This window comes from Caretta caretta, chromosome 2 (assembly GCF_965140235.1).
Source record: "Caretta caretta isolate rCarCar2 chromosome 2, rCarCar1.hap1, whole genome shotgun sequence".
Lineage (NCBI taxonomy): Eukaryota > Metazoa > Chordata > Testudines > Cheloniidae > Caretta > Caretta caretta.
The window spans coordinates 81156428-81183785 of record NC_134207.1 but is presented as its reverse complement, the minus strand read 5'-3'; the positions used below and the strand labels follow the sequence as shown (position 1 = coordinate 81183785).

General features: G+C 43.9%; 1 long non-coding RNA gene across 1 annotated transcript; it reads right to left on the bottom strand.

Moving 5' to 3' along the window:
* Nucleotides 1-3360: 3360 nt before the first annotated feature.
* On the bottom strand, nucleotides 3361-25356 carry LOC142070783 (uncharacterized). The gene is made up of 4 exons (XR_012666715.1): nucleotides 25261-25356; nucleotides 21403-21465; nucleotides 3556-3637; nucleotides 3361-3468 (listed from the first exon to the last, which is right to left on the bottom strand). It is a non-coding gene; the product is annotated as an uncharacterized LOC142070783 (long non-coding RNA).
* Between the last annotated feature and the right edge of the window lie 2002 nt (nucleotides 25357-27358).

Sequence of the window (27358 nt, the reverse complement as noted above, 5' to 3'; positions counted from 1 at the left end):
CATTATTTTAATTGAAGTCTTCATTGCTGGCTGACTGCCAAGTGGCCTACCAGATGTCTCTCTCTTTACTGTGGTTGAAGCAGATTATGATGTTCCAGTTCATTTTTCCTTCACTGACAGCTTGGTTCCAAAAATGTGCAAGACTCTAAAGGCAACATTTTCAAAAGCCAAGTCCACTCACAACAATACACCAATGACAGGGCATGCAGCTACCACAAAAGCTTCTGCTAGACAAGTAACTTGGTATTGCTAACTCTTGTGATTTTTGTTATGAGTCTTGCAATACTTCGTGTTTTTCATAAAGCCACAGCTCCCGGAGTCAGGTGAATACATCAGAATCTAAGTTCTGATTTTCAAAAAGAAAGTTCTGGACCTTGTGGTTGTGGAGAAAAGCTTGAAAAGATGAACTCAAAAGACTCAATGACCAAAAGGCAAATAAAAAGAATGCCAAATGTATTATTTTTTGAAGTACCATGATTTTGAAGCCAAACTCATGATGTTTGGGGGCCTGACTTATGATTTTGTAACACTTGAAGTTAGCACTAGTTTGTAACTACACAGGCAAAAGGCAGACATCTATCTAACCACAGGCCTGCCCATTTGCCTTGGTGTGTTGTGCACAACTGCAGTAATTATATTATGTGTGTACATTTTTGCACACAGACCACAAGCCTTCAGCTGTGAAAATTTGGACCTATTTGTTTTTCCTGATGCTGCTGCTTTTTCTTGAAAAGGGTGGAGCACAGGGCACAGAGTATTTTTAAGACTAATGATCTTCAAAAAGTTTGCAGGTTTGTTCAAGAAGCCTCTTGACGGGTGAACGCTTTTCCAAAATGTTGAGCATCTCTCCTAATACCCTCCACAGACCCATCTCCCAGATTCCTCATTCCCTCCCCACCCCCAGAAACCTCCAACCAGCTGCCAAATCTCCTCCCTTCGGCGGTCTAATAAGCCTCACCTCTTTCCTTCTCTTGTGTCTGTAATTTCACTCCTCTTTGAATATTCTGTTATGGGATGGAGTAGGCCTGGCAGTTGTTTTGCTGAGCTCCGGGTAGCAATGAAAGCACATGTCGTAGAGGAGACGTGTACCCCAAAGAAGAGTGCCTAACCAAAACGTTTAGAGTAAAGTATAAAGACCTCTCTCTCTGGCTACCTCTTTGTCTCTGAGAGTTATTGATATCCTCCAGCATAGCCCTCAGAGATTTAAGCCTCCTTTGTGTGTGCGTTGTATCCCGGGTTTCAAGCTCAAGTGGCTCATTTAAAAGGATGACACTATTGCTCCTTTTTATCATTTATCATTTACTGTCACACAGAAATAGAAAAAAATGAAACACAAACAAATAGCAATTTTGAACTTATAAGAATTTAGGACGGTCCATGTGCTTCATGAGATCAGTCACTAGTCTGTGTCTCTGTGTGGTTCCACTCCTATATTATTTATCCAGGTTTGTTTTATCCCAGCTGATGGTGCTAATCCTGTTATTCACCAGAGCTGCGGCCTTTTCAACAAAACAGAGCCCTAATGATTAGACAAACCCCCTACAGCCAGTTCATACGAAGCAGTAGGTTTGGTGTATTAAGCAAGGAGTTTGCATAGGAGGAGGCTGCACTTTGTTAATAAACTTCATTGTTTGAACAGTTTTACTAGTGTGAAGACCCTTGTACTGATGATTTATTTGGAAGTTCTGGGTATATTAATTTTTGTTAAGAGCTTAGACTAAAAACTTTATGGGGAATGCTACATACACTCCAAAGGCCAAGAAGAGAATGTAAGTTAGATGTGATTAGTATGAAGAAAGTTACATTTATTACACTCTTAGGATAATTGATCACATGAAACGCCTTTTGTAACTATAAAAGAGACAGCACATTAAATTGTTTTACCCTGAGGGTTATACAAATTTGTGGCTATCAGATTGGAACACCAGCCTATTGGTTTCATAGCTTTGGTAAATCATTAAGATGCTCTATTTTAATCATAAATCATGGTATCTATTTATTACTAATCAAATAGCTCCTCCCAGCTTCTGCTTTGCTTCATCCATCTGAGCCAATCAACACACAAGTTGGTGGCACTAGCTCTGATAAAGAGAGGCTGTATACATATAATATGCATGGCACATAATATGAATTATTTTGTCCTAGACATGTTGTGTGATGGCTGATAGGTCTTCACAGCAGTATGTACTGAGTTCTGAAGCTGACTAGTGGCATGCCTGGTTAATAAGGTGATTCATGCTCCAAGGTAGTTCAGTCAGGAATAATTTAGTACTTGCTATAGTGGAGCAGAGATGTAGTCTGAGGGTAGAGAGGTCATGAACCTGTATTTATCTGATAAAGTCTTGACGTGTTGGCTGATTTCTTCCTGTAGTACTCTCATCCATCTTCAACTGAAAAAATAGTTCAAAGAATCTTTTGACTCACAAGTAAGAAAATGTAGAAGGAAAAGCAAACATTATCTATCCTACTGGACCTGGATTCTTCAAGGTTCCAAGCACAGTCAGTTGGCTTTCACAGAGCATTTTCAAAGTGGCATATTTATGTAGTCTAATGGTTAGTCACCAACCATAAAACAAACAACACAATAATATGGATTTGGCTACCGAATGGTTCCTTCTAGTATATATTGCTAATATAAAAAAAATCAAATGGTAGCTGACCATACAGTTTTCCTGAACTACTGAAGATAATATACTATTCAGACTTTGATGACATTTCTTCAATTAGCAGTGGTGTTATAAACCAGGTACCATTCTGTTTTAAATCTTGCATACCTCTTGCTCATGCTGTTCAGAGTCAGGGAGCTGTGGAAACACCACTTTTAGAGAGAAAAATATCTTTGAAAGAACTGTATATGTAGGGTAGTGCTATACTGACGTGGGCAAAATGAGGATGACAAACTCCAAACCACTCAAAATTCAGTATTTTCACTTTGTGAACTTGAAAATGGACTCCATTACCATGAAAAATTTGGCTTGGAGATGTGGATTTTTAAAGTGAAACACAGCCATTTTCAGTCAAAGAGGATCTGCTCTGAATGAAAACAGGTCTATTGGTATTCATTTTTTTTTTGCTTGCCTTTGTTCCAAGAGAAGCTGTTTTCTGGAAATGCGGAAGGACTCTTTGCCGCTTTTAGAGATCCAGACGAACACGGTTACCCCTCTGATACTTTTCCGGAAATGTTTGCTCACAGCAAAATTCTGGGTTTGAGGTGTGCAAAATGAAGTGGCAAGAAAGTAATGCAATAGAAGTTGGGTATTTCCCATCAGTCTACGGAAGTTAGTGATAGAACAGTGGTGTTTCTCTTTAAGCTAAGAAATACAGCAGACGCAGTCTACAGAGGAAATATGTCATGTGACTTTATTGCTTATCTTTGGGCTCAGTAAGTTGCCACTTAGCTTCAGTCGCTGTTCTTGACTGACGTTGTTATTTGTCTTGTATATTTCAGAACACTGCTTCATAGTTAGCCTGGGAAACAGAAAGTACATAGCTGGTTAAAAAAATGCGAATTTGATGAAATATGAAATGCCACTTCTTTTCCCATCAGTTCCTTACCAGGCTCTCCATTTTCTCTTAGTTTTTATTTCTGTAACTTTTCCGGTTAGACAAATCTTCCTGGAATATTATTGGAATCTTCCTGGAATCAAATTGGAATATTAAGGCAAAAGCATGGAATGTGAATGGGCTTTGAAATATTTGGATGGCTCCCCCAAAAGCCCTACCAAAGTGGATTTTGCCCTACTGACTCAGACCACTGATATATGTGGTTAGGTTGTAAACTCTTTAGGGAATAAACCTGGTCTCCTTATTTCCTTTGTAAAGGACTGTATTCATTTACAGTACTAAATTCAAGAGTCTGCCTCCAGAAGTACCCAGTACTGTATCTGAGTCTGCAGTGGTAGGGGAACACCCAAATAACACACCCAGCCAATTGTGCAGTATTTTGTATGGGGTTGAAAGAGGGGTGGGGAAAGTTTATTTTCTGACTCTCTTTGTGGCCCACCCCTATTGGTAATTTACTCACAATTCATTCATCTCTTCTAAACCTTCATTGGAATTAATATACCCTTTCATCCCAGTGAGAGTTTGTGAGGTCATCCAATCATCTGCCTACGTATTTATGTGACAAATATCTCTGAAATATCGGAGCACTTTATACCATTATTGATCAGACCTCAGAGCACCACTATAAGGTAGAGAAGTAATATTTCTCTATTATATAGATGGGGAACTGAGGCACAGAGAGACTAAGTGGCTTGCTGGAGGTCACACAAGACATCTGTGGTGGAGCCAGCCAGGAATCAGACCCACACCTCCTGAATCTCAGTCCAGAGTCCAAATCACAAAGCCACTCCATTGTGATGGGCAGTAATGCACGCAATGAGCATGTACTCCTGAGCTGACAGATGCTGTGTGTGTGCAAATCTCATTGCCTTTTCTGCAGCCCCAGAGGGGCTAGCCCCCAGCTGTGGGAAGGAGGTGGTCAAATTTTGGGAGGGCTGCTCTGTGAGGACAAGTTGGGGAGGGCATGAATGGACTGGGTGTGGGGTAGGCCACAAGATGGGTTACTATGTGGGTCCTCTTGCCCCCCATTGCCAAGGAAGTGGCCATATGCTATTCCTGCTACTGGAATCCTCCCTCCTGCTGTGAAAATGCCCAGCATCCTATCTGGATACATGAAGTAGCTGCTGGGCTCAGGATCGGGCCTGGTGTTCACATCCTGTATTTAATTTCCTGATTGTATAATAATGATAAAAAAACTGCCACCAGACCACGAACACAGTTTGTTGTCCTAGTGGATGGGGAGATGTACTTTTGCAATCTTTGCCTTTTAAATGCGTAGGTTCTTCAGTGCCTATTGACTTTGCCACAACTTTGGTGCCGTTGCTTCTTTGTACCTGCCACTGTGTTGTGAAGCGAAAACAACAACCTGCAATCTATTTTTAAAGCCGGTGCCGGAGAAATAAAGAGTGAGATATAAAGAGTGATATGTTCCAAATTGCAGCCTGCCTTAGCTTTTGGTCTGGTTATCAAAGTATACAATCTGTGTAGTACTAAAGTGACTCATGTCACAAATGTCAACCTGAAAATAAGTAGCTGGGGGGTAAATGGATGCAAAGGCTATTAAAAATGCCAACTGCTTTTAAGCCAAGTGTGTCAATCTTAGCAAAGACAACTTTGATAGGAATAGGAAACCAGATCAGTAACTCTGGATTTGCACCAAAGTGACTGAGATCAGAATCTGCTATTCAGTGAATAAGGGAATGTCAACACTTGGAGCTGGGGTTATGATTTCCAGCATGAGGAGACTATACTTGCACTAGTTGTCATTGAGATAGTGTGCTAAAAATAGTAGTGTAGTCATGATAGCAGAGGCAGCGGTGAATGGCAGGAGGGGCTAGTGGCCCTGAGTACAAATCCATCCGGACCCCAGGAGTACAGACTCGAGTGGCTGCTGTGGCTACATTATCATTTTTAGCATGCTAGCTTGATGAGACCTAGTGCTAGTGTATCTCCTCCAGCTGGGATTCACACTCCTAGCTCCAAATGTAGACACATCCTTAACTTTACACAACCTGGCACAGTGCAAATAGAATGCAAAATAGTTTGGGGACCTTAAAACCCTTAGACAGAATTGATCTCACCCATGAGCCGTGAATCAAGGCCAGTTGTTGCACAGAATGAAGTACAATCTCCATCAATGCTTAAAATAACATACAATTATCAATACCACTGTCACGAAGCACCTTAAATCCCAGTCGGCCAGCAACAATTGTATTGGGATAGCACCTGAATACTGTGCTCTGCATTTTATTTCAGAGACAGGAAACATGTGGATATGCTGCAAATCAGCCAATGCTGGGATTTGGGCATACTCTTGATGAATAAAGAGGATGGCATGATGCCTCCTGAGGCTTGGAATGCAGGGCAACAAGTCTGCTGCAAAACAAACGTCATGTACGATATATTTATAAGGTTAGTTGGGTTTACTTATGTTGTCAAGGTGCTGCCTCATGGAGACGTTGAAACATTTAGGACCCTACAGCTAAGCGATGCTGTTTCCAAGTCTTTAGGCAGCTTCATTCTGACAGTGTGATAGGTAACCAGAAGTAATCTTTTTATTAGGAACTAAGACTATATTTTCAACTGAAGGAACAATATAACATAGAGGCAATTCATTATATTAGTGATGTAGATGTGCGGAAGCCATCCATTTTAGCTATGGATCTAGTCCCAGATTTTAAACACCTTAAAAGTCTGGGGAATTCATTGGCATTTGATCCAGCCATTATAAAGACAGGGGCTAGTTGCAAAATCCAAGTCTGGATCAATGGTCAGAGCTGAGACATCCCCAAACTTTGAGGGCATTTACATCTGGGATGATGGATTTGAGCTCGTCTCTAATTAAAGATAATGGGTGTGAACCTGCGGCCCTTACTCCCATGAATAGCTTCACTGAAGTAAATGAGATGTGGTAGGGGGGTGCAATCACCCAAGATAATGGGGCTGATGATGATCTCACATTGTTCTATATAATGATATTTAGAGCTCGGACAGTTTCAATTAAAACAAAATTCTGGCAAAAACAGAAATGAAATGTTATGCTTTTTCCCTTTTACGACCTGGTGTAGCATTCACAGTTATTCTATTAATCATTTTTCTGATGGAATTAGAAATTACCCATCAAAATTAACCTGGGGAAGGGAATTGCAGAGGAGCTCAGGAGATGCCATCTCTTGTCAAACTGTAAAGTATAGAAGTTATTAAAATAAGCCAGGTGATAGGTCCAAAAAGTACTAATTTATGCTACTTTGAACATCAATCTAGCCCTTTTAACATACTTCCTCCAATTAAGCTGTTCAGGCCACATATCTAAATAGCTGTCTGCACAGGCTGCCAATTGATTAATTCCCTAATGGTGGATTGAAACTAGTGTTTTTTGTTTCTTAATCTCGATTTGCTCCACTGATGGCAAATCATTCATAAAACCAAATATTTGAATAAATAAGTAAACTCACAGGAGTATGGAGTGACAGATTGCATATGGATTTACTGAAGAATGATTTTTGATTGTTCTAAATGATTTATCATTATTTTGTTTCCTTATTTTTGTACTGTCCTAGGAATGTGCTATACAATTTCCTATCCCCTGGCTTACAATTTTAGGTCCCTGTCCTACAAACTGTACAGGAGTCTTCCCACACAGAATCCCAGTTGTTAGCGTTCTGTAGCAATGATGGGGTCCAGGACTGGAGTCAAAGTAGAAAACAATCTATCTGCCTGCAGGATCGGAGCCTGTGTAGTAAACAATCTGGCCTAACTATCTGTCAGTCTCTGAGCATCTATGCATGGAGAGGAACAAGGCATACAGAAGCAGCGGCATGACTGGGAGAATTATAGCATGTGTCTTGTTACTTATGAGATATATATTCCTAATTTTGCAAAGATGTTGCATTTAGTTTAATCCCAGCTTTCTAAGGGCTGGGCGGGTTTATATGCCACTTTGGAGTAGTGTGCTTTAAGGAAGGACTTTAGAAGCCAAAGACTAGAGGCTGGCAGATGAAATCGGGGACTGAGTTCCATGCATAGGAGCTGACAAGGAAGAATAGGTAATAGCAAGAGTAAGAGTAAGAAACAATGGATCACTGTGGAATATGTCATGTTCCTGGGATTGCAGAGGCAAGGATCACATTTGCTAACTCCTTCCCACAGAGAAAGAAGAAGCATCTCTTTGAAGCCCATCACTGAGCTTGGCATTTTAGGATTCTGAACTGCATGTGACAACAAAAACAAAATAATGGATGTAATAACTTCATTAATTCAAGAATTAGAAGAGCTGAGACATGGACCCCTTACAAACATAATAACAGCCACACTGGGTCAGACCAAAGGTCCACCTAGCCCAGTATCCTGTCTTCCGACAGTGGCCAATGCAAGGTGCCCCAGAACAAATAAACAAAACAGGTAATCATCAAGTGATCCATTCCTTGTTGCTCATTCCCAGCTTCTGGCAAACAGAGGCTAGGGACACCATCCCTGCCCATCCTGGCTAATAGCCATCGATGGACCTATCTTCCATGAATTTATCTAGTTCTTTTTTGAACACTGTTATAGTTGTGGCCTTCACAACATCCTCTGGCAAAGAGTTCCACAGGTTGACTGTGCGTTGTATGAAGAAATACTTCCTTTTGTTTGTTTTAAACCTGCTGCCTATTAATTTAATTTGGTGACCCCTAGTTCTTGTGTTATGAGGAGTAAATAACACTTCCTTATTTCCTTTCTCCACACCAGTCATGATTTTATAGACCTTTATCATATCCCCCTTTAGTCGTCTCTTTTCCAAGCTAAAACGTCCCAGTCTTATTAATCTATTCTCATACAGAAGCTGTTCCATACCCCTAATAATTTTTGTTGTTCTTTTCTGAACCTTTTCCAATTCCAATATATCTTTTTTGAGCTGGGGCGACCACATCTACGCACAGTATTCAAGATGTGGGCGTACCATGGATTTATATGGTGGCAATATGATTTTTTCTGTCTTATTATCTATCTCTTTCTTAATGATGCCTGACATTCTGTTCGCTTTTTTGACTGCCGCTGCACATTGAGTGGATGTTTTCAGAGGACTATCCACGATGACTCCAAGATCTCTTTCTTGAGTGGTAACAGCTAATTTAGACCCCATCATTTTATATTGGGATTATGTTTTCCAGTGTGGGAAACAGTTGGGATTATGTTTTCCAGTGTGCAGTAGTTTGCATTTATCAACATTGAATTTCATCTGCCATTTTGTTACCCAGTCACCCAGTTTTGAGAGATCCTTTTGTAGCTCTTTGCAGTCTCCCTGGGACTTATCTTGAGTAGTTTTATATCATCTGCAAATTTTGCCATCTCACTGTTTACCCCTTTTTCCAGATCATTTATGAATATGTTGACTAGGACTGGGCCCAGGACAGACCTCTGGAGGACACCACTATTTACCTCTCTCCATTCTGAAAACTGACCATTTATTCCTACCTTCCTTCTTTTCCCATGACAGCTTACTTTGCTTAAGAGCCTTTGGTGAGGGACCTTATCAAAGGTTTTCTGAAAATCTAAGTACACTATATCCACTGGATCCCCTTGTCCACATGCTTGTTGACCCCCTCAAAGAATTCTAGCAGATTGGTGAGGCGTGATTTCCCTTTACAAAAAACATTTTGACTATTCCCCAACAAATTATGTTTATCTATGTGTCTGACAGTTTTGTTCTTTACTATAGTTTCAACCAGTTTGCCCAGTACTGAAATCAGGCTTACTGGACTTTAATTGCCAGGGTCACCTCTGGAGCCCTTTTTAAAAATTGGCGTCACATTAGCTATCCTCCAGTCATTTGGTACAGAAGCTGTTTTAAATGATTTTTTTTACAGACTACAGTTAGTAGTTCTGCAATTTCACATTTGAGTTCCTTCAGAACTCTTGGGTAAATACCATCTGGTCCTGGTGACTTATTACTGTTTAGTTTATCAATTTGTTCCGAAACCTCCTCTAATGATACCTCAATCTGGGACAGTTCCTCAAATCCGTCACCTAAAAAGAATGGCTCGGGTTTGGGAATCTCCCTCACATTCTCAGCCGTGAATACCGATGAAAAGAATTAATTTAGTTTCTCCCCAATGGCCTTATCATCCTTGAGTGCTCCTTTAGCATCTCGATTGTCCAGTGGCCCAACTGGTTGTCTAGCAGGCTTCCTGCTTCTGATGTACTTATAAATTTTTTTGCTGTTGTGTTTTGAATCTTTGGCTAGCTATTCTTCAAATTCTTTTTTGGCCTTCCTAATTATATTTGTACACTCACCTCTTGGACCAGATCCTGTGCTCCACTTAGGACTAAATCAAGAATTGCCTCTCCTCTTGTGGGTTCCAGGACTAGCTGCTGCAAGAAGCAGTAATTTAAGGTGTCAATAAACTTTATCTCTGCATCCCGTCCTGAGGTGACATGTACCCAGTCAATATGGGGATAGTTGAAATCATCCATTATTATTGAGTTTTTTATTTCTATTGCCCCTCTAATCTGCCTGAGCATTTCACAGTCACTATCACCATCCTGGTGAGATGATTGGTAATATATCTCCAGTAATAGTTTTATTATTAGAGCATGGAATTACTATCCATAGAGATTCTATGGTACAGTTTGGTTCATTTAAGATTTTTACTTCATTTGATTCTACGCTTTCTTTCACATATAGTGCCATTCCCCCACCAACACGACCTATTCTGTCTTCCGATATATTTTGTACCCTGGTATTACTGTGTCCCCTTGATTATCCTCATTCTACCAAGTTTCTGTTATGCCTGTTATATGAATATCCTCATTTCATATGAGGCACTCTAGTTCACCCATCTTATTATTTAGACGTCTAGCATTGGTATATAAGCACTTTAAAAACTTGTCACTTTTTAGCTGTCTACCATTACATGATGTAAATGAATGGGACTTTTTATCATTTGACTCTTTCTCATCAGATCCTATCCATATTTTATCATCTTCCATCCTCTCCTCTTTTCTAGGACATAAAGCAGGGTTTGGCAACCTTCAGCGTGTGGCCCATCAGGGTAATCCGCTGGTGGGCTGTGAGACATTTTGTTTACATTGACCATCTGCAGGCACGCCCCCCCCACCCCCCCGCAGCTCTCAGTGGCTGTGGTTCACGGTTCCTGGTCAATGGGAGATGCAGGAAGAGGCGGCCAGCACGTCTGCTTCCTGCAGCTTCCATTGGCCGGGAACGGCAAACCATGGCCCCTGGAAGCTGTGGGCGGCCACGCCTGTGGACGGTCAATATAAACAAAATGTCTCATGGCCCGCCAGCAAATTACCCTGATGGGCTGTGTGCCGAAGGTTGCTGATCCCTGACATGGAGATCTCCATTAATAGATCCTCCCCTAAGGGATGTCTCTGTCCGAACCATGTGCTCCTCCACACCTGTCGGCTTTCCCCCAGCCCTTAGTTTTAAAACTGCTCTACGACCTTTTTAATTTTAAGTGCCAGCAATCTGGTTCCATCTTGGTTTAGATTGAGCCCATCCTTCCTGTCTAGGCTCCCCCTTTCCCAAAGGTTTCCCCAGTTCCTAATAAATCTAAACCCCTCCTCCCTACACCATCGTCTCATCCATGCATTGAGACGCTGCAGTTCGGCCTGTCTAACCGGCCCTGTGTGTGGAATTGGAACCATTTCAGAGAATGCTACCATGGAGGTCCTGGACTTCAATCTCTTACCTAGCAGCCTAAATTTGGCCCCCAGGACCTCTCTCCTATCCTTCCCTATGTCACTGGTACCTACATGTACCACGACCACCGGCTCCTCCCCAGCACTGCACATAAGTCTATCTAGATGTCTCGAGAGATCCGCAACCTTTGCACCAGGCAGGCAAGTCACCCTGCGGTTCTCCAGGTCGTCACAAGCCAAGCTCTCTATGTTTCTAATGATTACTAATACCTGTCTCTTCTTAACAGCTGGAGTTCCCTCCCTTCAGCCATATGACCCAGATAAGATACTCTATTAACCGTCCATTAGTGTCTCGGTTTCACTTTCACACACTTATCTTCATCATTTTTCTCTTTGTTGGGCTTGGGTGTCATCACAAAGGATTTGGTACATGGATGGAAGTACTGCAGCCATATCCGATAACATTTCAGTGGCCACATACTTTTTTTGTACAATAGGAAGGGAACAATGGAAGCTGAACTGAGGTTGTTGCCCAATATTTCTTTGGGATCCGTGCATCTTAGCTAGGGCCCTACCAAATCCCCGGCCATGAAAAGCACATCACGGACAGTGAAATCTGGTGTCCCCCGTGAAATCTAGTCTTTTATGAGTTTTTACCCTATACTATACAGATTTCACGGGGGAGACCAGCATTTCTCAAAGTGGGGGTCCTGACCCAAAAGGGAGTTGCAGGGGAGTCGCAAGGTTATCTTAGGGGGGTCACACTATTGCCACCCTTACTTCTGCGCTGCCTTCAGAAGTGGGCTGCTGGAGAGCAGCAGATTTGGCCAGGCGCCCAGCTCTGAAGGCAGCGCCCCGCCAGCAGCAGCGCAGAAGTAAGCGAGGCAATACCATACCATACCATACCATGCTATCCTTATTTCTGCGCTGCTGCCTTCAGAGCTGGGTGACCAGAGAGTGGTGGCTGCTGACTGAGGGCCCAACTCTGCAGGCAGCAGCACAGAAGTAAGGGTGGCAATACCATACCATGCCATCCTTACTTCTGCCCTGCTGATGGCGGCAGCTCTGCCTTCAGAAATTCATGGTCCATTTTGATTCAGAAATCAAAATGGACCATGAATTTGGTAGGGCCCTCATCATAGGAGAAGAAATGTTTAACTAGGTACCATCCCAGCTGGCCCCTTTGTTTTAGTAATAATTTATGAGATTTAAAAACATCCAGCCCTGGACAGAGTGGAATGAATTTTCAAAACCAGAGGCCCACTTAAAAGTGCAAATGTGTATCTTTATTTCCTGCTTCAACAACCGTGATTGTGAGTGTCGACTGGGTGAATGTGCACGTCACCTTGCAAAGGTGGATCCATGCCATAATCTATGTGCCTCCACCCCCAATCCTGGTGCTGGCTGGAGGCTAGCTTAAGTCTTGGTGCAACTTAGAACAGCTTCAGAGCTGCTCTAAGATGTGCCAGATTTTAGCAGTCCTCTAAGAGCAGCCCTTACCCTTCCTGGCACGCATCTGAAATGCCACCTGTCAAGGTTCCCTCCCCACTCTGAACTCTAGGGTACAGATGTGGGGACCTGCATGAAAGACCCCCCTAAGCTTATTTCTACCAGCTTATGTTAAAACTTCCCCAAGGCACAAATTCTTTGCTCTTGGAGGGTACGCTGCCATCACCAAGTGATTTAACAAAGAATCAGGGAAAGGACTACTTGGAGTTTCTATTCCCCCAAAATATCCCTCAAGCCCTTACACCCCCTTTCCTGGGGAGGCTTGAGAATAATATCCTAACCAATTGGTTAAAAAGTGATCACAGACCCAACCCCCTGGGTCTTAGGACAATAGAGAAATCAGTCAGGTTCTTAAAAGAAGGATTTTATTTAAAAAAAAAAAGATAAAAATCACCTCTGTAAAATCAGGGTGGAAAATAACTTTACAGGGTAACGAAAGATTAAAAAACACAGCAGAACTTCCTCTAGGCTTAGTTTCAAAGTTACAAAAAACAGGAATAAACCTCCTTCCAGCAAAGGAAAAATTCACAAGCAAAACAAAAGATAATCTAACACGCCTTGCCTGGCTTTTACTTACAATTTTTGTAACATGAGAGACTTTTAGGATGGTTTATAGGAGAAGGAGTTTTCTGACGTGATGCTTCTCTGCTTTGCAAGAGAACACACACAATAAAGCCTTCCCCCCCAAGATTTGAAAGTATCTTCTTTCCCCATTGGTCCTTTTGGTCAGATGCCAACCAGGTTATTTGAGCTTCTTAACTCGTTACAGGTAAGGAGGAATTCTAGGCTACCCTTAGCTGTATGGTTATGACACCACCTGTGCCGGAGAGGGCTGGGAGCAGGGTGGCTATCTTGGCTCTAAACCAGCTGAGAGTCACTCATGCTAGGAGAGACGGCAGCTGGCTCATCACTGCAGGTTTAAATCTCCTTTGTAGTTTTGGAGTGATGCAAAGGGGACACACACAGGCCAAAATCTGGCCTAATGTCACTTTTAAAGCAGTCTTATCAGTATTGAGCCAATTTTTTTAATTCTTGTTTTTGATATTGTACATACACTCTGGGAATGCTCTAATTAGCCCCTCGTACAAATCACCATTCAATAATCGCTGTGAGAACACACACACACACACATATGAGCTTGTACCTGTGCAGGGATCACCAGCCTCCACGTCAGCAAATTTGTCTCCAAGATCAAAGTTCAAAGGTCGCCTGTCATTAGCTAAACATTTAGCTGTACTTTTCATAAGCCAGGCTGCAGGAGAGGTTAGCTTCCAAATCCAAATGATCTTATATTCATAATAATAAAATAATAATAATACTTTGAACTTATATGGTGCCTTTCATCTGAGGAACTCAAAGTGCTTTCCAAAGCACAATACAGACTGTAGACATGAGCACTAATTATTAATTTCTGTATTGTTCCTTTCCCCTATTGATTTATTACTCTACAGACACTGACATGGGGAAATGATACAAAATGTAATCTTTTCATTTGCTCTATTCATCATATTGAATCTGAGATTAGTATATCTGGAATACAAACATTCCACACTGAGTCACCCAGACATGATTGTTCTGCAGCTAGAAATGATCTTTTCTCTAGGCCCTGATCCTTCAATGAGCTCTGCATGGTTTAACCCTTTGAACTCATGGACTCCAATTGGCTTCTGTGGTGGCACAGGGGCCTGCCCACACAGAGCTTATTGCAAGATCAGGGCCTTACATTGTAAGCACTTTGGAGCAGGTGTTTCATCTATGTCTGTTTGCACAGCACCTAGCACAATGGGGCCCCAATCCCACTCAAGACCTCTGGCCACTACTGTAATACAAACACTAACTGCTAATGTTAACAATGATAATACATGTGAAAAGCCCCTCAGATTATTAGAAATAATGGGAAACCTGCTGGGAATGAAGGCTACATGGGTGAGGGACGTATGTCATATTTAAAACATACTTCTGGTTTTCTGCTTGTCTTTTTATCTTGATTACTTGTGCTACTCTCCATTACAGGAAATCATAGATTAAATCACATTATCCTCCTGCAAGGGCTAAATTCATGGCATAAGTGGGTGCAAATCCATTAACTTTAGTGGAGTTAAATTCACTCATTCCGGAGCTGGATCTGGCCCCTATGGGTTTATGCTCTAAATATATCCCACAAGCAATGGTTAGCTAGGTTTTGGTTGTCCTCTGAAATTTAGTCCAGTGTTTGCAGATAAGTACTTTACTGTAGACAGAGCGCATTTAGCATCAGCACCAAAGCTTAGCCTCACTTCAGAACCATTTTTTTGCTTTCACCTCTTCTTTTTCCACACCCTCATCCTCTCTTTTTGGCCACTTTGCTTGCCTAGTGTGTTATTGTTTACAGCCTATCTCCTACTATTTTAGTGCAGCTAGTTAAATTACACGGCACACAGTGATGCCCGTAGCCATGTTATCTTGGGCTGAGATGGCCTTGTCAAATCATATAAGCAGAGTAAAAGTTGGAGCTGGTTAGTATTTGGACAGAGGCCCTGAAAGGAAAACCTCAAGTGCTACAAGAAATGGCGTTGGTGTAGCAATCGGTGGCGTTCTTCCCTCTGAGTCCAGTGCCACAACAGGCTTAACCAATGCCCTAAGATGCTATTACATGTCAGTGAACTGCTGGTGGTGCCATCATTTCGATGACGGGTAAACTCAATGTGAATCTGACTCAAACTGTAGAAAAATTCTTGTTCCTCTCCGCTCTAATTTTCCGGTCACCCTTCATCCATGTAGATCCTGATACAGACTGCGGAACATGCTTTTCTGAGCTTTATTGTCCTTCAATTCAGTTTAGTATGAATGTTCTTATAATCACAATATATTCATTCATGAAACAATATGGAAGCCCTCTGGTGTCCAATTTAACACCTATACATTTACATATGTAATCTCTAATCTACTGTCTAGCTACCGTGTTTGCCTTCTATTTTAAAAGATCTAATATTGTATTTTGATCAAAAACTCAATGTAGTTTTATTCTTGCAGGGACAAATCCTGGAGTCTGTACACAGCCTGAGCACATGGGCTGTGCCCAGGGCTTCTCTACAAGGCCCTCTAAGGAAGGATTCCTCCGCCCAGAGCAGGCCGCAGAGTAGCAGTGGAGCTGGTCTACAGCCTCTACTGCCATCCTGTAGATGAAATACCCCCTCTCCACCCATGGATCATGACCTCCCTTCCTTCCCAGGTGGGATGATGGTTTGGCTAGTGGGTCCATGTAGTTGTAGATCCACTGGCCCCACTCCTTCTTGTCCTCTGGCCTACCTCAACCCCTGTTCCTTGCACAGGGTGTTTGCTACCCAAATCCAGCTCCACTGTGCCAGCAGAATCAGCTCCCACCAGTGCTGCCATGCTGAGAACCTCCTGCCGCTGTGGGGGATGAGCATTTGTCCGTCTGTGTTATCACTGTCTTACCAGCGCCTGGTGTTAGGTTTCACAAATACTCTGCAGCGAGTGCAGGTGTTTAAACACCTCTTCCCACTAAAAAAGCAGCCAAGAGGCTATTCTTTTCCCTTTCCCTTCACACCTGCGCACTAGATCATTATTGGAGGAAATGTTCATGAGTGATGGACTGCTAACACAGGGCCAAGACCGCATCCCATTGCTCAGCCTGAGTAACTAGACTGAACAGCTAGGACCTCACCATGTGTAAGGTGCAGAATCTGCTCTGAGGCTGAAGTACCATTTCAACAGCCTCGGGATTAGCACAGGCTCCATGATGCCAGCATCTGTCCTTTCTAGAGGCTCTATGCAATGGATCCACGCAGGCAGAGTCACCAGCCCAAATATTTATAAAGCTGGGCTCTGTGGTATTCCCTGAAATTCCATCCCTATCTGGAACACTCTACTTTCATGGAGGTGCAGGCAGTAGAGGAGGATTTGCCCAGAGAGCATGGCATGGTCTTTGCAAAATGATAAAAGAGGGCCAGGTCCATTTCAAAATAAAGCAGAGAAAACACCAAACTAAAACGAAGAGATTGCTCTGTGAACGATGAGTCTCTAACCAAAAACAGCCCTTCTACACAGCCCAGCAGAGCCAAAGGGTTTGCAGTCAGAGTGAATATTATGCAGACAGTGGTAGCCCTTTAAGAAAACTAGGACCTTTGGGGGGAAAATGCATTTAACTCGCTTCATTGAGTGCATGGGAGAATGATGCAATGATGAGCCGTCACATCATCTCAACATCGCAACCTAGTACTTCATATAGCTTCCTCGTTGGTAAACTGAGGATAATAATATTTACCCACCTCACAGAGACATGAAAAGGGGATGTGAATTAAATGTTTGCGGAGCACATTGAGATACTGAGATGAAAAGTGCCATATAAATGCAAAATGTTGTTATTCTATTGGCTAGACGCTATACATGCAGAGCCTAAACAATGGAACTGCCCAAGACTAAAATCCCAACTGCCCTTGAGGAAAAGAATTAATTGTATCTTTGAAACACTATGGACAATGTGTTTTTGTTATGTTAAAGACAGGGATAGTGATTCAAGGCTGCACCTATGTTCTCAGCTATGTTTATATGAAATATAAATGAAAAATAATTGTATTATATATAACCTGTATTGTTACACTCATAATGGATATCACACATATCCCTCTCTGCTCTCTGTTCCAGGCAAAGAATGTTAGAGAAACTATAGCAGTATTTTTCTTTTAGGTGTAACAATCTGTCAGTATCAAATTCTCTTAGTCAGAAGGGAGCATATAGTGTTGATTTACTGAAAATCTGGGATTATGTCTGCTCTGTGGTGAGTGTAGATTTAAGAGGGGAGAGGTAAGGGGTCTCCAAAAGGTGAAGAAAAACACAAATGAAACCTAGCAAGGAAAAAATAGCTTGACAGTTAAGATACAGTACAGTAACCGTCAAGACTTCTTGAAGGAAAACCCTAGCACACAGGAATGCTCCAAGCACTGCATACTGTATATTTTACAACCCATTAGATTATACCACTGAAAATGTAAAAATGAAGGCGCAATCTTTCAGCATTTTTGGGGGGGAGAGGTGTTAATACTTCCATTTCCCAACATACAAACATTGTCAGCGACATGGAGGAATATGAAGCAGGTTTTTAGGAATAGGAATTAAAAAGCACTAGAAAATACTGGGTAAATGGTTCTCTGGATTGATAAGGGCAATGAGAGGGTGGATCCTGCGATGCGCTAGGCCCCACAAAGTTCCATTGACTTTACTAGAAGTTAAGGGCACACACCGCCTCTTGGAAGTACTCAGCACCTTGCTAAAATAAAGAACAAGGGCTCTAATCCAGCCCATGCCATTAATGGCTGAAAGTTGTAACAAGCTAATGGCTGTTTGGTGATCTATGAGTAAAAGTTTTGTGGTGTCAATCCATTTCCTACTGCAACGATGCCTCCTATATCACAAAAGCTCCACTACCTAGGGCACTAATTGACTCCTTTAATGGTAGCCTCAGCTAAGGGACCATGGAGACTTAACTACATTTGCAGCCTAGTTGTGGTCTTCCCGGTGCAGAGCTGAAGCACAGTGGTGGGGACGGTTGCATTGCCACTGTCTGTGTTATAACTGTTCTGGGGATAAATAAAAGACTTCAGACTCCAGGCTGCCAATCTGTCACCTTTCAGTAGCACCAATGTCACTACCAAATCAGTTTTAAAAAATCCAAATATCATACTGATAGCAACTGCACAGACAAAATATAAGCAATAAAACTCGCACTGTAAACCTCTAAAGTGCAGATCCACTACTGTGAATTCATATTTCACTCTATTTTAATGAACTAGGACATGCAATATGTTTTCTGAAAAAAACTATTTCTTCTCAGTTATCAAATACTGGAAAATTTCATGGGATTTATTACATTTCAAAAGAGGCTGCTTTCTCTTCAAAAAGAGAGAAGCTACTTGGTCTGATGCTGCTGCCCTTATCAGCCATGAACTTCCCAGCAAGGTGCTGTTAGTGCCTGATTAGACCTCATTCCAATCCCTGTCCCCACGGTAACCCACAAGACATCCCCTGAGAGTGGCAGCTCTTATTCATTTTAATTGTCAAGGATCTCAATGTGATGGCTAGTTTTCTTGTTTCTCAAGGATTGGAATGGAAATCCATCTGATCATATGAACAATCTGGGTGTTCTGACAGATCTGAAATATGAATATGGAGATGGCATTGTGCTCTGCACAGACTCCTGAAACCCCAGCAGTAAATTATGATCTGCCACTAAAACAATTTCAGGGCACAGTGCAAGTCATATAAAGCTCATTTTCATAATGGAACACATATTATTAATAAATCAGGCCAAACAGGGAAAAAGTGAAAAATAGATTTCATCATCTGGTATCTTCATTAAACCACATTCCCATATGTGCACTCACCTTTTTCTATTGTGACCCCTTTTCTGTAAACTAAAAGTGAGGACTATAGACAAAACAGAAGGGAACTCTTTGTGCTACCACAGTATTTATGAAGTCTCCATGTGTCCTATAATTGTAAAGCCAAATCTCCAACCAACAGTGTGTACAGAGGAAGTACTCATGTCAGGAATACACTAAGACCCATACTAGGATATGCAGGAGAAAAGGGCTCATACCAGCAGGAATAAAGCCAGTAACTAAGCTGAGCAAACCCGATGCACAATCTGTATGCAGGGACATGTCAGCAGTCACCCCAAAATGTTCAGGCTGTATGCACACAGTACTTACTACATTTCATGCTAAAAAGAGACCTGAAAGATGAGCTGGGTCTGGCACCCTGAGACAGTTCTGTAAATCATTAACAGTACCACAGGCTGTAAAGGAGATGGTGTTCCCTACTCTACCACAAGAGAGGAATGGTATCTATATGTAGGCACATGGTGGGGGTATGCCCAAATGACCCTAACCAGCCCAGGGCATCTCGTGAACACACTTTCAGCCTACACTGGTCTGTGCAGCCACTAGACCATTTGGGGACAAGTTCAGCTCAGCAGAGACAGTTCAGCAACATGATGGTGATCCCAGCCCAAACTTTGCTCAGCTCTTCAAAATGTGCTGATGCATTCCACACAGGCACCCAGACACAGAAAATATCCGCTGCCAAACAGGGAGGCTGAGAAGGGCCTATGTACCATAGCCAGCCAACAGCTTTGGGCGCCTGACAAAGGAGTTCAGTGACAGCAGTAATTCACAGAGCATATACTACCATTGATTTACTTTAAAGTAGTGCCCAGAGACTTCAGTCAGGATGGGACCTGTAAAGGCATGTACTAGCCCTTTAAGGGACAGCCTGAAACCTACAGTTGGGAAACCCTTGGGTGCAATCAAGGAGGCCCTGACCTACCCAAGGACTGGGCTATATAAACAGGAAGAGGAAGGCAGGGTTGGCTGGTCTTGCAATGTGTGTGGTGGTTATTTTCTGTCAGGCTCTGGGAAACCATTCTAACTCAAGGCTTTGTTCTGGGCTTTAAGTTTGGAAGCTGAACCAGGGTTCTGAGGTGAGGACCTTATGAACTGTATATCTCTAAGGGCTTCACCCAATGCCCATTGATACTGATGGAAAGATTCCTAAGATGACAAGCAGAAAAGGCAGCAAATAGAGAAGTGGGCGAACTACACTCACATAGAGGAAGGAAGTGATGTCTACTGGATAGAGTACTGGCATGGAAGGCAGGAGACCTGGAGTCTATTTCCAGCCCTGCCACTGGTGTGCTGTTTGACTTACACAAGTCACTCCACCTCCCTCCCTCCCTCTCAGTTTCCCCATCTGTAAAATGGGGACAATGATACTCACCACCTATGTAAAGCCCACTGCCTCCTATGTAATATCACTAACAAAACACCTAATGCTTATGTTACTGTTTACATTTTTACAAAGCACTGTACAAACAATATTTGGTAATTCTTAGTGTCCATACCCATTATTCAAAGGCTTGTTTTGTATACGTGTACAGTAGTTTCTCTACAGAATCCTAGTAAGTGTTCCCTAGACCCATGCACAGAGAAGAACCTCCCCGCATGGATCTCCCCTCTTCCACACAGATGGAAGACTCAGCTGTCTAGATGACACTGTCTCCCTTCCTCTCTCCCTGCATCTCTATGTAGTCTGGGTCTGTGCTGAGGGAGCAGGTGGGGACTGGATGGGCTCTGGGCAGGGCAGCTGGGATGGTGATGGGGCTGGGGGTGAGGAGAGAGGGGGAGAAGCACATCATCTTCCCTCTGGACCTGATGAAATTAGTCAGACTATATAATGTAGCTTAGGGCTTTTCTGCATTGACTCTGTTGGGAGTCCCAGAGGCAGCCACCGCTGGGAGGAATCTTTGGTAATGAGGCCTCAATAGAGCAGAGCGGTCTTCCAGGGGCCAGAGCAGGTGTCTCTATGCAAGGCTTCCACACAGAATACCCTGGGCCTCCCCCGACCGTCAAGGATCTGCTGAAGAACCATCAAGTCTGGGGTGGGACCTGCAGAAAAGGCCACAGGGAGCAAATGCTGCCTTTCCAATGACATGATGCTGGCGAGCTCTGTGAGAGGAATCTCACAGTGATTTCCTCCCTCAGAGCCCTCTCCCACAACATTTTTTGTGCCAGTATTTGTACTATAGTTCTCCAAACCAAGAAGGAGCTAAAGGGGGGCGGGGGGGGAATAAATTGTTTAAATAACTGAAGTTCTTATGTGAAGAAAACAAAGTGAGCAAAGTTCACTAACCTTTATTTAATGATCTTTCATCCTGAGACATATAACGATCCAGGGAAGCCATGTATCTGAAACCTTTAAGAACAGAGAGCATTTCCCTCAACTAGCGAATGGGTGCTGCTGCTGCTCACTTGCCTCTCCTTCCCGACAGCTGTTTTTTTAAAGGGAAACAAGCCCACCACTGATTGTTTGGGTGCCAATAAACTAGTCAATTACAAACCAAAGCCTGTACATGTTAGGGATAATATTTTAAAAGCTCTTTTCAAAGAGATTTTGAATTTTAATTTTCCATTGAATCATTCACAGGTGTGACTTTTTTTTTTTTTACTGCAAATCTGAGACCTTGACTGAAATTTTCCTGTGCGGCACAGATTGGGAGTGACTGAATTCCTTTGGTGACCTGTGTGAAATGGGTTAGTGCTCTTAATTCATTTCCAGTTTGACAAGCGTCCACAGCACAAAGGCCCTGATTCAGCAAAGCATGCTCTTAAGGTTAAGCCTGTGCTTTTCTGAATAGGAGCTAAAATTATCACCAGAATAGTCACCCAACTATGTTCAGCTTGGCCGTCTCTGCAGAGATTAAAGATTGCATGAGACAAAGAATAAATTACCCTTTTAGATGTTTCAGAGTAACAGCCGTGTTAGTCTGTATTCACAAAAAGAAAAGGAGTACCTGTGGCACCTTTGAGACTAACCAATTTATTTGAGCATAAGCTTTCGTGAGCTACAGCTCACTTCATCGGATGCATACTGTGGAAACTGCAGAAGACATTATATACACAGGGACCATGAAACAATACCTCCTCCATGGGTGGGAGGAGGTATTGTTTCATGGTCTCTGTGTATATAATGTCTTCTGCAGTTTTCCACAGTATGCATCCGATGAAGTGAGCTGTAGCTCACGAAAGCTTATGCTCAAATAAATTGGTTAGTCTCTAAGGTGCCATAGGTACTCCTTTTCTTTTAGATGTTGTCTTTCTAGAAGAGCCTTTTGGCAGGGTGGTATAAAGGAAGCCTGTACTGCTGCTACAAATGATGTGCCTGCTTTGTATGTAAACAGTGGCCTTCAGGCCTTCAGGCTATCCAGCACCTTTGAGGATTCAAATTTATTTTTATGAAGTGAGAGTTGTAGCAACATTTCTCTGCTTTGGGGATAATAATATTAGAGAGACAAGATGGGTGAGGTGATAGCTTTTATTGGACCAACTTTTGTTGGAGAGAAAGACAAGCTTTTAAGAAGTTGGTCCAATAAAAGATATTACCTTACACACCTTGTCTCTCTAGTGAATATGTCCAGGGAAAGACTCAGTAAGATATTTTCATACGAGCCCATCTCTTATAGAATGAACACTAGGAGCAAATGGGATGAAATTTAAAAAGAGAATATTTAGGCTGAAAACCAGGAAAATATTCCTAACAGTTTGGGCTCTTAGACAGTAGAATAGTCTTCCAAAGGAAGCAGTGGAAACACCAACACTTGACGCATTTGAAATTGGACTAGACAGAGCACTGGAAAATGTTCTGCAGGGAGTAATCACATCCTGGAAGAAGGGTGGGCCTTTGGATATTTGATTTCTATGATTCTGTTAAGTCCTCAAGAGAGAGAAATGTTAGAAAAGAAAATATTAGGAATCACCCTGGGGGACATCGAATCCTGCAGCCCTCACCTCACATTGACTTCAGTAGTAGTTAAAGTCCAACCCAAAGCTCTTAACTGTGTGTAAGTGGAAAGAACATAACAAGCAACAAATACACAGCCTTGAAACAGGACTGCTTCTTATCACAATATATTAATAGAGAAGCAGAGGGGGAAACACTTTCAACTTCTGACTAATAGAGAACATGAGAGCGCTTGTCGAAACAAATGACTGAAAAGAAAAGAAACCTGAGCTCAGGCCGCATCTGCAGTTCCTTTAAATACATACAGCATATTCCTTCCCTCTCCTGTCTCATCTAACCAGTCCACATCTGTCAATGTGTAACCCAGGATTATTTGATAGTAAGCTTTGCTGTTCACTTTTTGGTTCCTTTGTGTTGCAGAGGTGTCACGACAATACATGGTTTTAAAAACTACGAAAGGCAATACCCCCAACAAAACATGGTTTGTCTTCTAGATGAGCGGTGTCTGCTTTAACCCTCAGTACTGTTGCCTTAGTCTGATTCTAATCTCAGTTATTCCAGTGGAGTGAGACTAGTATAACTGAGATCAGCATTAGATCCTTATTGTTCCTTCTCTTACTGTTCTCTCTGGCTTTCTCCTTCTGAATGTGGATGTAATATATAGTCACAAATATTTTTTGGCACTCTCTAATTTTTTTCTCATTTCCAGTCACAAGCAAAACTGCTCTGTTCTGGACAAAACAATTGTGAGTTGAATGGCCTGAGAACCAGTCTCTGATGAGGCAGTTTTCCTGAATATGTACAGACAAAGGAAATGATTTCCTTACCAAAAGAAATCACTTCAAAGCTCTCAGACCAGACCCTGCTCCAGCTCAGGTTTCCTTTCTGTTCAACAGTTTGGACAACAGCTCTCCCAAAGAATCAGACTCCTCATGCCTGGTTTGAATTTAAGCTGACTCTGAGCACAGAGTGGAAGGAACTCACAAACCATCCGCTCCTTTCCTGCCCCTCTCCCTGCCACATACACTCTTTCTCCTCTCCCTGCATTGTCATTTTTTTGAATATTTGCGCAGTTCTCGGGTTTACGTCTCCAATCTGCAGTGCTCTCCTCTGGGCTGTTACCACCTTAGAAGCCATTTCACAGCCATGTGTTGATCTGAGCCCTCTCCTGTCTTAAAATGCGGTCTCAGTCAGTGTCCCCAGTTAGTCATGCTCCTCCTATCACTGTCTTTTGTGAAGGTGAGGCAGAGGACAACAGCCCTCACGAGGATGAAATTGATTGAGAATGATTTTGCATGACAACTGCTAGGGATCCAGTATCTTTCTGTTGGTGTTGCTTACAGAGACAGCCATAGCTGGAACCTACCCAATGCCTATGTAATGGCCCATCTTCAGTAAACGCCAGATTCTTTTTTGTGGGAAAGGTTGGGCACAGCCCATCTATTAATGTGAGACCCTTGTGTCAAACTGTGATCTATTTATGCCTGTCTCCTGAGCATAGTCCCTCTCTTTTATTCTTGGATGCCATCTCTAACTAGAGATAGGCCAGCCTACTCAATGGGGACACAGATGACAATGCACCCTTTCACCCTTGGAGAACTTGGGGTGTGGCTACTCTAATACTAGGGGCTGGATTGTGCCTTGCAGCCATCACCCCATGTCTGGAGAAGTGTGGAGCCCCACTACCCCAGCAAGAGCGCTGTGCGGTATTGTGCCTTCCACAGGAGTAGTGGACTTACTTCACTGCCCTGTATGAAGGAGCATATGTGCCTCCTCCCCTGCTGACTACTTCTGCTGGGAGCAGTGGAGGGAAGGTCAGGCCATGGCTCTGCTTCCTCCCTACCATTCCTTGCTTTTTTCAGGTTACATTGTGTCCCAGGGGACACCAGCAGGGAGCCTTCCCAGCACTCGTTAAGAGCTCAGGAACTGCAACAGCAGCTGTCCCCCGCAGTAGGAATCGTGTGGAGACAGGGGGGCGTCCTACTCCAATCTCCACATGTTCAAGCCCTCTGGCAGCAGGACTGGGGATGGATTTGGGGGCAGCAAAAAGGGAACACAGCCCCCTGAACAGTATGGAGTTCAGCTCTTCAGGGACTCCCTGTTGAGTAGCATGCAGGAGGATGGGGGTAGAACAGTGCTGGGCCAGAGCCAGAGGATCCTTTTGCCCATGTCAGGAGAGTGTTGTGCAGCCCTACTTCCCCTCAGTCCCCCCAGAGACACACAGTGCACTGCCCAGGGGCGGCGACTTACATTCCCTTGTGGTGCCCGGGCTCCAGCAATATTCAGGGCTGGGGGCCCTGCTCCATCAATGTCTGCAGCTGGGTCTCTCCCCCGGCTCTGCCTGGAGCAGCCCCGGGTCTGGAGCGTCCGCCCCCGGCCCCCGCCTGCCCTGCCCCCGGAGCGCCCCTGCCTGAGTGAAAGCGGCGCGGCTCCCCCTGGCCTCCGCGGCCGGCAGCTGCAGCTACGGCACAGCACAAGAGCAACGCCGGCAGCAGCCTCAGCCTGCTGCCGCCGCGCCTCGGGAGCCGGAGGAGGCACACACGTGCTTGGCAGCCCTCCCCGCTTGTCTCCCGGCACCAGACGCCGAGGGAGCTTCCGGCGGGAGACATCTGCAGTAGACCTCCCCTCACCTGACACATGCCTGCTGGGGCTTCGGTGAGTGTTTGACCCTGTGATCCACCCCCAGCCCCCGCCACCACTCCTGCAAACACTGGGCAAGGTGCAGCCCCACCCCAGCGAGGCTATGGTGAGGGGGAGCAGGGAAGCCACATGTGATGGCAGTCCCCTCCCCGAGCCCACACCCCCCTCTGGCCCCCAAACTACCTCCCAGAGCCTGAATCCCCAGCCTAGAGCCTGCACCGCCCCCCTCTTCCCACCCTCCCCCCTTCTGCACCCAAACTCCCTCCCAGAGCCCCCCCCCCTTCTGCACCCAAACTCCTTCCCAGAGCCTGGACCCAAACTCTGTCATAGAATCATAGAATATCAGGGTTGGAAGGGACCTCAGGAGGTCATCTAGTCCAACCCCTGCTCAAAGCAGGACCAATCCCCAATTTTTACCCCAGATCGCTAAATGGCCCCCTCAAGGATTTATCTCACAAACTCCCTCCCAGAGCCTGCACCCCTCCACCCATCCTGCACCCCCACCCTGTGCCCCAGCCTGGAGCCTGCACCCAGTACCCAAACTCCATCCCAGAGCCCAACCTCTCAACCGTTCTACACCCCAATTCCCTGCCCCAACCCAGGGCCTGCACCCCAGACCTCCTCCCCCAACCCAAACTCTCTCATAGAGCTTTAGGCAGGTGGGGGAGGCGGGCTCTAAGCGTTCTGGGCACCACCAAAATTTCTACAAACCTGCCGCCCCTGGCACTGCCTGCTGCTCAGGCTGGGTGCTGGATCCCTAGATATGGTCCATAGTTAGTTGTGTTTGCAAGCATCAATTTATTTTTCACTGCTTGATAATGCTGTACAGCACTGCTGTGGTAGCTGAACACTCAGCACTTCTGTAGTGAGAGGGAGGCCCACACTGATATGTCAATGACATGAAGCAGGGCAGCGTTACAAGACACAATAAAAGAAGACTCCGAGCTTCCTTCTTCCACATTCTCTTGGCTGGCCATCAGTTATTAGGGAATGGATTAAAATAAGGCAGAACTGAGAACAATGAGAGCACCACAGTTACCCTATTATAGCAACTGAATTAACTTTGGTTGCCTAAGTACTTCCCTTAGCTAGATTCTAACCCTTTACCAACCTTGGGTCCAAGGCTTGGTCTACACTGTCAACTTATGTCAGTATAAATATGTCACTCAGGGTGTGCAAAAGCCACACCTGTGAGCAACGGTTATACCAACCTAGCTCCCTGGTGTTGACAGCGCTGTGTCAATAGGAGGGCTTTGCCCTCCTCCATAGCTTGGGGAGGTGGATACCTACGCCAATGGAAGAAGCTCTTCTGTCAGCGTAGGTAGCGTCTTCACTAAGAGCTAGAGTGGCACTGTAAGTGTAGACAGACCCTAACACTGCCCTCATTAATATCTGTCAAACCCCACTGAGCTAGTCATTTGGGAATGCATGGGTCTATAATTCAAGGTGGATTTAATGCCACAGAGACTGCTTGCAAACACTTGAGTGAAAGGTCCTGTTTGTTCAACCCCACTAACTCCTGGTGGTGGTGCCCTGGTGGAACCCTGGTAGTACAATCTCCCTGGCATTTCTTGGAGAGAGACAAAGGTTTCCCTAGGTATTGCAGTTTCATTCCAAACACTCTCCAGCTACTGGTGTCTAATAGATATTTCTGTAGAACATGGAGAATATTCTTGGAATGATGCTCTGATAGGCTGCACTGATACAA